This window comes from Lithobates pipiens, unplaced genomic scaffold (genome assembly GCF_037356315.1).
Source record: "Lithobates pipiens isolate NorthernLeopardFrog02 unplaced genomic scaffold, aLitPip1_a1.2 Scaffold_16, whole genome shotgun sequence".
In the NCBI taxonomy this organism is placed as follows: domain Eukaryota; kingdom Metazoa; phylum Chordata; class Amphibia; order Anura; family Ranidae; genus Lithobates; species Lithobates pipiens.
Genome location: NW_027507748.1, coordinates 177,166,198 through 177,178,938, shown reverse-complemented (window position 1 = coordinate 177,178,938; position 12,741 = coordinate 177,166,198).

Below are 12,741 nucleotides of genomic sequence, written 5' to 3'. Positions count from 1 at the left end.
CGAAACCATGGATTGGACTTTCGTACATATTATATTTTATTCACATTGTTAAAATTGTCTTTTCTCTTCTTTTCATTAATGGTCCTCATCAAAACTTCCCAGGCTTGGAATCTCCCTGAAACCTCCATTAAAGACTTCAATAATTCTATGTTCTTGTTTTCTGTAACTTTCTTGTAATTAAAATTAAAGCGGGACTGTACTGGGGAAAAAAAAATCTTAAAAGCCAGCAGCTATAAATACTACAGCTGCTGACTTTTAATAAATGGACACTCACCTGTCCCGGGGTCCAGCGATGCCGAGGCCGATCGATCGCTCGGCTCCCGGCTGCTGCCGCCACCATTCTAGGTGAGGGAATCAGGAAGTGAAGCGAATCGGCTTCACTTCCCGGTTCCCTACTAGTCGCGCAGCGCAATAGGAATTGTCTGCGCTGTCTCTGGGACCCGTGTGTGTCCCAGCAGACAGCGCGGCAGGACAGGAAGAGGCATAGACTCCCACGGGAGTCTATGCCCGGAAGTGGGTGTAAATACCTGTCTTTGACAGGTATCTCCACCCCCCTCCCCCCTGAAAGGTGCCAATTGTGACACCGGAGGGGGGGGGGTTCCGATCAGCGGAAGTTCCACTTTAGGGTGGAACCCCACTTTTAAATAATAAGACAAAATATTCAGCAAAGGGGTTTCCTTAATTTTGTTATTCATTATATGTGCAATCATTGTTATGCATATCATGTTCTGAACCAGAGTGCAAATGCAAACAAACAGCCCCGCTTACCAAAAGCTGTTTTGCATGAAAGAGTAACAGTTTTTACTGTTATTTGATTTTTAGTATCATTTACATGGCATCTTAGCAGCATCTGCTCTTGCTATTTGGTTACTACAGAAAAAAGATGTGCTTATCTAGACTAAATTTATGTAGACCCTAACAATCAAATTCTCTTATTTGCTCCTTTTTGGTCTGCTGAACATACCATTAAAATGTATATTGTTAAATCATTTTTTTTGTTATTTGTTGATCTTGCTAGAAATCTCGTGAAGTGCTCATTGCCTTTGCACAAGGAGGGGTTATGGAGATGAGGAGTGGGGTAGGAGATGAAGAGAGGTCTGGGTTCTAAAGCATCAAAAATTAAGTAGGCATGGCTGTCAACACATACTTTGGAATTCAGAGCCAAAGAAACACTTTGTCATGTCAAAGTGGAAGGTAGGAGCATACTATGTTTCTGACACATGAACAGTTATTTTTCTGTACTTGCAGCATGTTTATAAGGATAAAACATGGCAAATGTATATGTATTGCAGAGATTTATGAAATACACACATTGACAGACACTTTAAAAACTTGCCTCATGTCATTGTGGAGATTGTTATGCAGCGTAAACACGGTCAGAATTTCTAACAACAAATGTTTGATGTGAGCTTGTTGTTGGAAATTCCGACCTTGTGTAGGCTCCATCGGAAATTTTTTGTCGGAATTTCCAACAAACAAAATTTGAGAGCTGGTTCTCAAATTTTCCGACAACAAAATCTGTTGTCATAAATTCTGATCGCGTGTACACAATTCCGATGCACAAAATTAAACTCATGCTCGGAATCAAGCAGAAGAGCTGTACTGGCTATTGAACTTCATTTTTCTCCGCTCGTCATATGTGTTGTACGTCACCGCGTTCTTGACGTTTGGCATTTCCGTCAACATTTGTGCGACCGTGTGAAAACAAGACAAGTTTGAGCCAACATCCGTCGGAAATAAATCCAGGATTTTGTTGTCGGAATGTCCGATCGTCTGTACGCAGCATGAGTGTTTTACTTGTAATAAATGTATATTCTAACTGAATAGCATTTAGTTTGCTTAAGTACTGTGTAAACAACTGACAATATGTCCCTTTGATCAGAAAATTCTTGTTATAGAGTAAAGCTGGGTATACACATACAGTGTTTTTTTTTTTCGTTCAGCCAGCGAGTTAAATAAAAACAAAAAACCTGACAGATGCCAGCATAAACAGGATATTGATGAGGGGATCTCTCCTGCTTAGATGTTGTACTCCGCCAGAATACATAGATCAAATGCTAGTTTTTCAACATGCCTATTCAACAGAAGCTGTATTAATGCTCAATGTGCAGGCATGTTCCACACTTGTCACCATAAGAAAGCCTGTCCTAAGCAATAGTATGTATGCAGCCACCACTGCAATGAATGCATGTAGATGTGAAGTAGCTGCAAACATGTTGAGGAGATTGGTAGCACTGAGATAGCTGAGAAAGGCTAAGAAAGGCAACAAGCATTGAACTTATTTTCTCTGGAGAGGAGGTGCTTAAGAGGGGATATGATATCGATGTACAAATACTTTACTGGCAACCCTAGCATAGGGGGAACACTTTTCAGTGAAAGGGAATTTAAAAAGACACACGGCCGTTCACTAAAATTAGAAGAGAAGCGGTTTAACAGAAAAAGTTTTATTTAACAAATCAGTATTACAATACAGTCGGATTCAGGCAAGCAAATATTTCTTAGTTACAGTATCAGTTAGAAAATATCCATATTCAGAGGTTAGCATCCTACAAATCCATGAAAACACAATTTCTACCATTTCTCAACCGATGATAATTCCCAAGTATGTTCCCATCTAAGCCCGATCCACAATACGATTAGGGTACTCAATCTCTTCCCCTTGGGGGGGGGGGGGGGGGGGGGGTCATCAGATACATAACAAGTGCATTTAAAATAGTTTTTATTTGGTATGGTTGAGGGACACCCGGTGTGGGGGGGTGGGTAACCCCCGGCTGAAAAAGGGTGGGAAACCATCCTTGGTCCCCTGCTTCTCTCTGGCCCCTCACCCACTCGCATCCACCCATGCAGACCACACCTTATCAAATTGAGCTGGGCACTGCCTACTCGTAGGTTAGTTTGTACAGGAGTAGTACTGAATCAACCGTCTTGCCAGGATTTCAGGGTGGGGGGTTCGGCTGAATTCCAGTGTATCATTATCTCCCTCCTGGCATAGAATAGTGAAAAAGTAATGCAGAGTTTAGCATACCTGTCCCCCTCAACCTCCCCAAGGAGCTCAGCAGGAGCACCATTGGTTCCTTTGGTACTGATGTCCCCAGCAGTTCGCTCAGTTTCCCTACTATGTGTTCCCTGTAGGCCTGGATTTTAGGGCAGGCCCACAGCATATGCCAGAATGTGCCTACTTCTGTGTTGCATCTGGGGAATTGTAAGAGAAGTCCGGCTAACAGACGCATGCCTGCGCATAAGTACAGTGTAAAGAAGGACTTGCATTGGCGTGTGCGTGCACAGGTGTGCGGATGCGCACAGGCGCGCACCAATGTGCACACACAGATGCACGTTAATGCGCGTATGCGCACACAGGTGCACACTAATGTGCGCGCCCATGCACGCAGGTGCGCGCAAATGTGTGGGCAGGTGCGCGCAAATGCGCGCATGCACACGTGCAGGTATGGGCTCCAAGTAGCTATTTAAACTGAGCACTGACACATGAACCTTGCTGGGTGGTCTTTCAGCTAGTGCTAGTTTACCTGATCTATTCCTGTTTCCAGTATCTTGACCCGGCTTCACCTAAACCTTCTCCTTGACCTCCGCCTGCCTACCTGATCCCAGCTTGTGTTTGACTCTGCTATTGCCTGATGCTCTTGTACCTTGCTGCCCGTCTGTGTACTGAACCCAGCCTGTGTCCCATCTCTGCCTCTGCCTTTCGTCTCAGTACGTGCTCTGTCCAGCTGTTGATGACCTCCTGGCTTACGTCCCAGCTACGCCTCCATCTGCTGACCCAGCACTACGGAGCTCCGATCCTCAGAGTCTGTCCAGCTCTCTACAGCCCTCTTGTTCCTGTCAAGGTCTGGCCAGCACCGCCCTCGTGCCACTCTTTGTCCTTCACTCCCTGTCACCACTATCAGGGGTATCGGACAGGAGGTGCAAGAGAAGCCCTCTCTCCAGCTCGATGTCCACCAGGTACGTGACAGGCATGAACTAAATAGAAAGATCCCCTAACAAGGAGATCACAATACCCCCCAGTACAGCGGGACTTTTAAGGCAGACCAAAATATGAGTAAAACAATATTACAAATTTATTCACAAAAATAATACACAAAATCGTTTTACAGGACAGTATAAAAATCATATATCAATGCGTGGAATCATACATGTAAATATATAGTCTGCACAACAGCAAAGGTTTCATGTATGATTTTATAATGTGAACTCCAAAACGCCTGACATATTTCAGGAAAACATTCCCTTCTTCAGAGGCATATCTAAGGAGAACAAATAGCCGTAATCATTTATTTGTAAATGAACAAAACTACTGAGAATAAATCTCATATCAAGAGTAAATAGTTGTGTTTGAATATATATATACATGCATATCAAAAATGTTGTCTGCCAGAATTATTGATAGATCACCCCACGGAGATGCACAGCCAGAAAGTGCTAGGGACCCATAGGTGGCCCGCATCAAACCCGCACATAGGTCTTATATTGTGCTGCTGGGGGAACAGACTATCTCCATGTGTGGTGTCTAGGCAGTTGAACAGAACCTGGCGTGCTCCTTCATCAGGCATTCATCCAATGCCTGATGAAGGAGAACGCATGCTCCGAACGCGTGCGCTGTAGCCACGCCCCTCGATCTCAATCGGCAGACGTTCTCCACCTGCTGACGTTCTCCACCTGCTGACATGCTCATTGTAGGACACAAACACCCCGGAGCGACGGACGCCACCGGAAGCGATCGGGGTCTGATCCCCTACAACAGCCCAGCAAGACACAATGGATGATAGCTAAGGACGGCCACAGAGATCTATTATGCCTGTTTTTATGTACTCAAATGTGAGTGCACATCTTTTAAATTATAAATAAAGCCATGTTTTAATAGACATACTACTCTCAGAGCGGCGCTGCTCTACCTCTCTTTTCTCCTATGGTACAGAGTCTCTTCAGCTCTCTGGAGCCGGCTGCCACTCACAACATTCACCAGAACTTATTAACATAAGTCTGAACTGTAAAAACTGTTCTGAATTGCAACACGAAAAAATCCCCCCAGCCTTTTCTCATCCCCATTTTTTATCAACCATCTTATGACTGTTCACTAGCAGCTCCCACCAGCGCTCCATCCTCCTCCTTTTTAGTGAATTAGTACATATCTGCCCTCTGAGTCCAGCAAACCGGAGTGGGATAGACTTGTGTACTAGTATGCTGACATGCCTCGTGAAGTTACGTGGATCCAGGGCTTTTTATGGGACATAGTTCTACTGCCCACTAGGTGGGTCTCTTGTAAAATACATATGTGTGGGTTGTGGGCCTTGATAAACTGGAATACCAGGGATCTCTTAACTGGTGAGTTTAACCACATCCCGACCAGCGCACAACGATGTACGTCGACAGAATGGCACGGGCAGGCATATTGGCGTACATGTACGTCCAATATTCGTTGCCGCCGTGCCATCGGGAGCGCGCCGCCGGCGGCGGCGCACTCCCGCGCTGGTCGGGACCCCGTGAGTCCGGTCGCGGGACCCGCGGACTCGATCGCCGCGGGCATCCCCGCGATCGTCTCACGGAGCGGCCGAATGGAGGAAATGCTGTATAAACAACATTTTCCCATTCTGCCTAGCAACTAGTGACGCTGATCTCTGCTCCATGTGATTGGAGCAGAGATCAGTGTACACTAAATGAAAGCCCAACCCCCCCACAGTTAGTAACACACCCCTAGGAACACTTAACCCCTACACTGCCACCCACAGGTTAACCCATTCACTGCCAGTGTCATTTACACAGGAATCACTGCATTTATATAGCAGTGATTACTGTATAAATGACAATGGTCCCAAAAATGTGTCAAAAATGTCCGATGGGTCCCCGACAATGTCGCAGTCACAATAAAAATCGCAGATCGCCGCCATTACTAGTAAAAAAAAAAAAAAAAAAAAAAAATTATTAATAAAAATGCTATAAAACTATCCCTATTTTGTAAACGCTATAACTTTTGCGTAAACCAATCAATAATCGCTTATTGCGATTTTTTTTACCAAAAATACGTAGAAGAATACGTATCGGCCTAAATTGAGGGAAAAAAATGTTTTTTTATATATTTTTGGGGGATATTTATTATAACAAAAAGTAAAAAATAATGCGTTTTTTTCAAAATTGTCGCTCTATTTTTGTTTATAGCGCAAAAAATAAAAACCGCAGGGGTGATCAAATACCACCAAAAGAAAGCTCTATTTGTGGGAAAAAAAGGACGTCAATTTTGTTTGGGAGCCACGTCGCACGACCGCGCAATTGTCAGTTAAAGCGACGCAGTGCCGAATCGCAAAAAGTGGTCTGGTCTTTGACCAGCAAATTGGTCCGGTCTGAAAGTGGTTAACATCCTGGTGTTCCAGGACAGAATGTTAATGGACGTCATCTTCAAATTGTTGTGCATGGATATACGAAGTAAACATGAGTGCCCCTCTCGGGAGCTCTAGCTGGACTTGGAGTAAACTAAGAAGGCAGAAATTCAGCGATGACAATTGTAATACATTACCAGGAATTAGCAATGTGACTGATAAACAACCAAACATTAAGCAAAACCCAGATAACTTCCCCAAAGGGTTAACAGAAATTCTTTTCCACAAGCAGTGGTATCAGCAGGAAAAAAGGGATGCCACCATCAACAGAACAAGGTGTCCTGTCGCCAACATCTCAATTGATTGCAAACAAAAAGAAAACTCCCTTGGGAGCGAGAATTTAAAGGCAACATAAATACCAAATTGTTAAAAGGTATACATTTTATTAAAAAAGGAAATGAGAACATATCAATAAAATCATGTCTGTGCAAAGACAAATACAAATTTGACAGTATGAACTATTGTGTAGCATGTACAGATACTTAGTTGGTCTTCAATGAACCCGACATGTTTCTGGCTTTTAAACACCTTCCTTCAGAGGTAATAACAGGGAGATCTGTATTCTTACAGTAATTCATTTAGAATCTTGTATAGTCATGCACTTGATAATAAAAGACCTACATAAGGTTGATTGTCACAAGGTAGGCCAGTCAGGTAAGATGGAAAAGTGGCCGCCTCAGAAGCAAGAGATACCCTCGCAGAGGTCCACCTCAAAGAGGACCACAGATATAAGACATCACAGATATTCTTGCCTGGATCGCTGTGTTTGATCTCAAGCTCAAACGACTCTTGTTGTGACTGATGGGACACCACACACATAACCGGACACTGTGAATGCCAGGGGAATGCCCAGCAAGTAGTGAATTTATTTAGAGGCTATATTTGGTCTATCTACAATATGGGAAGGTCTCCCCCAATGTGTTTTTTTCGCAGGAAAAAATACAATTTGTTAGAAAAGTAGTTAAAATAATTCTTTATTGAAAAATGGCAATGTAACATGGACACATAGGCATTTTAAATATGAGTTCTGGTCGAGGGATGTAACACCATTCACAATTCTACAAGAATATGTGAACATACAATAGTACACAATATTATATCAAAATATTTGGTATGCAAATTATCAACGCGTTTCAATCTGCGTGGTCAAAGTTTTCCTCAGGGGATTGATTTGCTGTCAAAAAATATATATTGCTTACATTTATTGACATAATTTCATAGAGTATACAAAAACAGTGTTCCTTGTATTATCAAGAAAGAGTAGAATTTACATGGAATATAGTTACCAATGAAGGGTGTAGATAAACAATCTCCTGACCAGAGTTCCTCTAAAATCGATCAGATAATCCAGTACCATGTGCATTCCAAGGGAGAACACCTCCCCCTTAATGTGACTTACAAGGAGTCACACTAAGGAGCAGTCAACAGAGGAGTTGATGGGTAGGTGGGTCCGGCACCTGTAGCAAAACCACAATGAGTGTTCTCCAATTGTATCATGAATTTCAATTCAAATTTGATTTAAAGTAGGAATTACCCATTTATTATATATAATGCTAAAGATTACCATATATTGAATTAAGAGTATCATGTGTCGGTGAATTAAATATGTGATGAGATGTGAAATTGAATATGAAAAAAAAAATATATATATATAAAATATTGGTGATGAAATGATGACAAAGTGGTAAGGGGTTAATGCCTATGGCTGTGTGAGAGAATCAAAAAGTGTGTTACTGAATGCTGGTGAATGTGCAGGTATGGTTGAATGGATACAAATTGTGTTAGGTGTGGATGTAAATGGGTGGGTAAAATTGTGTTGGAAAAATAATGAAACACAAACCAACACAGACAAATTGTGGAAAAGTGGAAGACACCCTGATGGGGCCATGTCTCAATAACAAATAATCAATGCTGAATAATGGTGTATTCAAATGGCGTGCGTAAGAGAAAATAAAAACAAAATGTGAACAAAAAGTATTGTTTGTTATGGCAAATCATATTATGTATATGGCTATCATTCCAAAAATCAATAAACTTAATTATACCTTAATGGTGAGTCTGGGTTCGACCAATATTGAAGGTGTATTGATTAGTACCAAGTTGAGATTAACACAGTCCTTTTATGGCCCTGTGATTGCCCAGCTGGTATTGAAAATGTTTATTAAAAAAGTTTAAATACATATATCAGTCAAAATTAATTGAATAGTGCCCGACTTTAAACAGGCAGGGAAAGAAGTATGTAAATGCACAGGTTCAGCCAGCCAAATAATACAGTTAGACTAACCTGTGTCAAAGTGTTTGATGCATCAAGTTTGTATGTAACCCTCCTCCTTGAAACACTGGGGATCAATGAAAGATCCACAGACATTTGGAATTTTGATATTTGGTCTATCTAGGCCAAAGTTATAACCATTTGATTTGAGCTTGAAATCAAACAAAGTGCCAGAATATCTGTGATGACATATATCTATGGCTCTCTTTGAGGTGGACCTTCGCAGGGTTATCTCTTGCTTCTGAAGCGGCCACTTTTCCATCTTACCTGTCCGGTCTACCTTGTGGCAACCAACCTTATGTGGGTCTTTTTATTATCAAGTGCATAACTATACAAGACACTAAATGAATTAATGTACGAATACAGATTTCCCTGTTATTACCCTGAAGAAAGGCATTTAAAAGCCAGAAACATGTTGGGTACATTAGAGATCAACTAAGTATCTATACATGCTTCACAATAGTTCATATTGTCAATTTTGTATTTGTCTTTGTACAGATATGATTTTATTGATATGTTCTAATTTCTTTTGTAATAAAATGTATACCTTTTAACAATTTGGTGTTTATGTTGCCTTTAAAGTCCCGCTTCCATTGGGGTTTCTTTTTGTTTGGTGTCAGCAGGGAGCATCGATAATTTCAAAAAACAATTAGATGGCCACAACATACAGGGATATACATTGTACTATTGACATAAACACACACTCACACACAGGTTGGACTGGATGGACTTGTCTCTTTTTTCAACCTCACAAACTATGTTACTATGTTACAAAAAAAAGGATGAAAAAAGGTGAATATATATATATATATATATATATATATATATATATATATATATATATATACGTTTTTGTTTTGTTTTGTTTTTTAAACAAACCAAAAAAGGGCTTTAGCAAACTAAATAAAATTCAGTTAGGGTTTACATCTAATTCTAGCAAGGAGAAAAATTGATTGAGGTAAAACATAAAGGTCTGTTTAGTGGCTAATTTTGAAATTTCTATATTTATTACAAAAATCATATGAAAAGAAAGCATATAGGAGTCAGATAAAAATATGAATTAAAAGTGAACACTGTAAAAGTAATGCAAACTATGTGTTCACCAAAAATACACATTTAATTCCCCATTAATCATTTAATCTTAGCATAACATTATCACATTATAGACTAGTGCATTTTTTAAGTTTCTGCTGAGGGATATTTTTTTAATTTCTTATAGAATAAAGGATTCTTGGGGAGTCTGTCTGTGATATGGATGAAGGATATGTGGACTCTTCTTGATCTAAATCACATGGGCCCTGCATGACCATCTCTACAACTACATGTATACGTTTGTTTTCAAGTATAAAGCCCTCCTACATTGTTGTGAGCTGTCAACAAATAGGATATATAACATGAGTCTTCCTGGCATCTGGCAGCATTTCTTGGAGCTCCTTGTGTTTGTTCTTTGGTAGCTGTGGATCCAGAGGGTCCCATTCTGCACTGTTGAGAAAACAATGCATATAGATTATGAGTTTATATGATTAAGACTAGTGATGATGATAACAACATATATTGTTCACATGTAATCCTGATAAAGACAGATGTTTAGAAACGTGTTGAGTTTTCTCATGTGTCACCATCCAGTTAGAACCATTTACAACTGACGTGTGAACCATGCTCTTGGTATATTGCATAGTATGGATGCATAGTGTATACCTTGGTCCAAATGCTTGTCTTTTATCAGTATTTAATTTAAAAAAAAAAAAGTACTTATTAACTGTACTGTTTTTTCATTGCCACAATATTTTCACATGTGCCCTTAAAGGTCCCTGCAACATATCTGTTTAGTTTATGGATTGTAGGATGTGGACACACAAGCAGAGAATTTTCCTCTGATTTGTGGACTACATAATGTAACCATCACACCTTTACCCCTTTCCACTGCTGTCTCCCATCCCTTTAAGAGCTTGAAAATGCCGGGAGGCAGAAGGGCATTTGGGTCATGTGAACACTGGGATTCTGTCCAAGCGGTCACATGATTGGAAAGTTCCTGATCGCATTGGGAGCTTTTCTGTCCCCACCGGTGACTGTGCTGGGAGTGTGCAGGGCGTGTGCTCCCAGAACAGGAAAGTGTTTACATAGGGCCTCATATATGTGGCCTCTCGGTGGTAGAGGCCCCATATATGCATAAAGTCAGTGGAAAGAGGTTAAGAATTGTAAACTACAAAATACTTAGATTTGTGAATTGAGTCTGCATTAAAACTATGATGTTTGCATGTCCTAAGCTGTCCATACACTGATCAAAATTCGGTAGGTTCCACAGAGACCAGTTGAATTTCAATCCCGATGTGGAAATTCACTCAACAGAAGTTGATATTTTGATGTACTTCTGTTGAAGAGATATGCTGGAAAACTTTTGTCAATCTATTAACCCCCCTGGCGGTATTCCCGAGTCTGGCTCAGGGTGAAAAATTTGTACCATTAGCGCTAACCCCGAGCCAGACTCAGGACCACATCGCTGAATCCAGGGACAGGTTACTTACCTTGTCCCCTGGATCCAGCGATGTCCCCTCGCTGTACGAGCGAGCTGTCCTCTCTCCCTTCTCTCCCCTTCCAACCCAGGAGTCAGTGTTTATGCTGTTTGACCTTACAGCTGTAAGGTAATTGTTTAGCACATTCACCGGTTGGCGAACACCTGGATGATAAGGACTGGACACTTGTTTTGGCACATATGAATGATGTCTTTCTAGTTTTGTTTGGAGGACTTTTTATGTATTGATTGATATTTTCTTCACCTGAGTGACACTATTGCACTTTACATTGGGATATACACTATGATATTTATTTATTTATATATATGTTTTTTAAGTCTAAATTAATTAATTTATTCACTATTTCACTTTATATGATTAAATATCATTATTCACATTTATTTTATTTCTGCGATATTTATCGTTGTCACCATTAGTTATACATATATGTCCTTCTTTCTTTTTTTTTGGATTTCTTTATACATTTGATGATTGATTACTCAGTGATTCTGTTTTTTTTTAGGTTTTTACCACATGAATTTTGAGAATTTTTTAATATTTAATTAGCTTCAGGCTAGGAATTTTGTGTTTTTTTTAATAATTTTTTTATTTATTGAGTATTCAATTTAGTTTCACGCCAGGAGCGCAACACCATTTTTATTCTTTTTTGTTGGGATTTGTTTGACTCATACGGTGTGTGCAGCACTTGCTAAAAGTGATTGTTTTACCCACTGTCCTTAATAATGGCGCAGGAGCCATACACCTTTTTTTTTATTTATTATATTATAATTTATGATTTCATTTTCAAACTTTATCATACCCGGGGTGTCTACTAGACTCTGGTTTGGACAGATTTAAGTGAGTTATTCCTAAGAATTACAGGACTACAATATAAAACACCAAATTTCCATGCAAAATAATGGTATCGCTTTTAGCACCTAAAATCTGAAATAATCACACCTCCAGGGAGGTTAAACCTCAGTTAAATACTGCAGCCTATCAATGAAGCCTTTAGCCTGGATTCACATCTATGCATTTTTAGTGCTTTTTGCATTTTGCAGATTTGCACTACAGTCTATTTACCATGGTTTCCTATGGAACACTCTCTGTAGAACAAATCTGCAAAATGCAAAAAGCACTAAAAATGCATAGGTGTGAATACAGCCTAAGGCTGCAAGTAATCACCATGTCAAAGCTGACAGATGAGTAGTCATCAACTGATCAGTAACCAATCTGATTAGTTCATGATCATCAATCAGGACCCTGGCTGGAAGCGAACAATGGGATTGGGAGTTCACAGCTTCACGAAATGTAAACTGCTGGTGGTCAAAAGGGTGTGATGTTGATGGTGGGGATGATGACTGATATATCCCTGGCATGGGGTATCATGCTGGGGAATAATAGAAAAACTAATTGCAGACAAGAAGGGAATAAATACCATATCTTCTCAGTGAAAACACTGCTTCATGCCTTTCCTCTTCAGTACTCTCAGTGACAGCCATTCCCCTCAGCACAAGTCTTCCTCACACAGACTTGTATTGAAAAGGCAGAGAGTGGGTATGTCTGACTG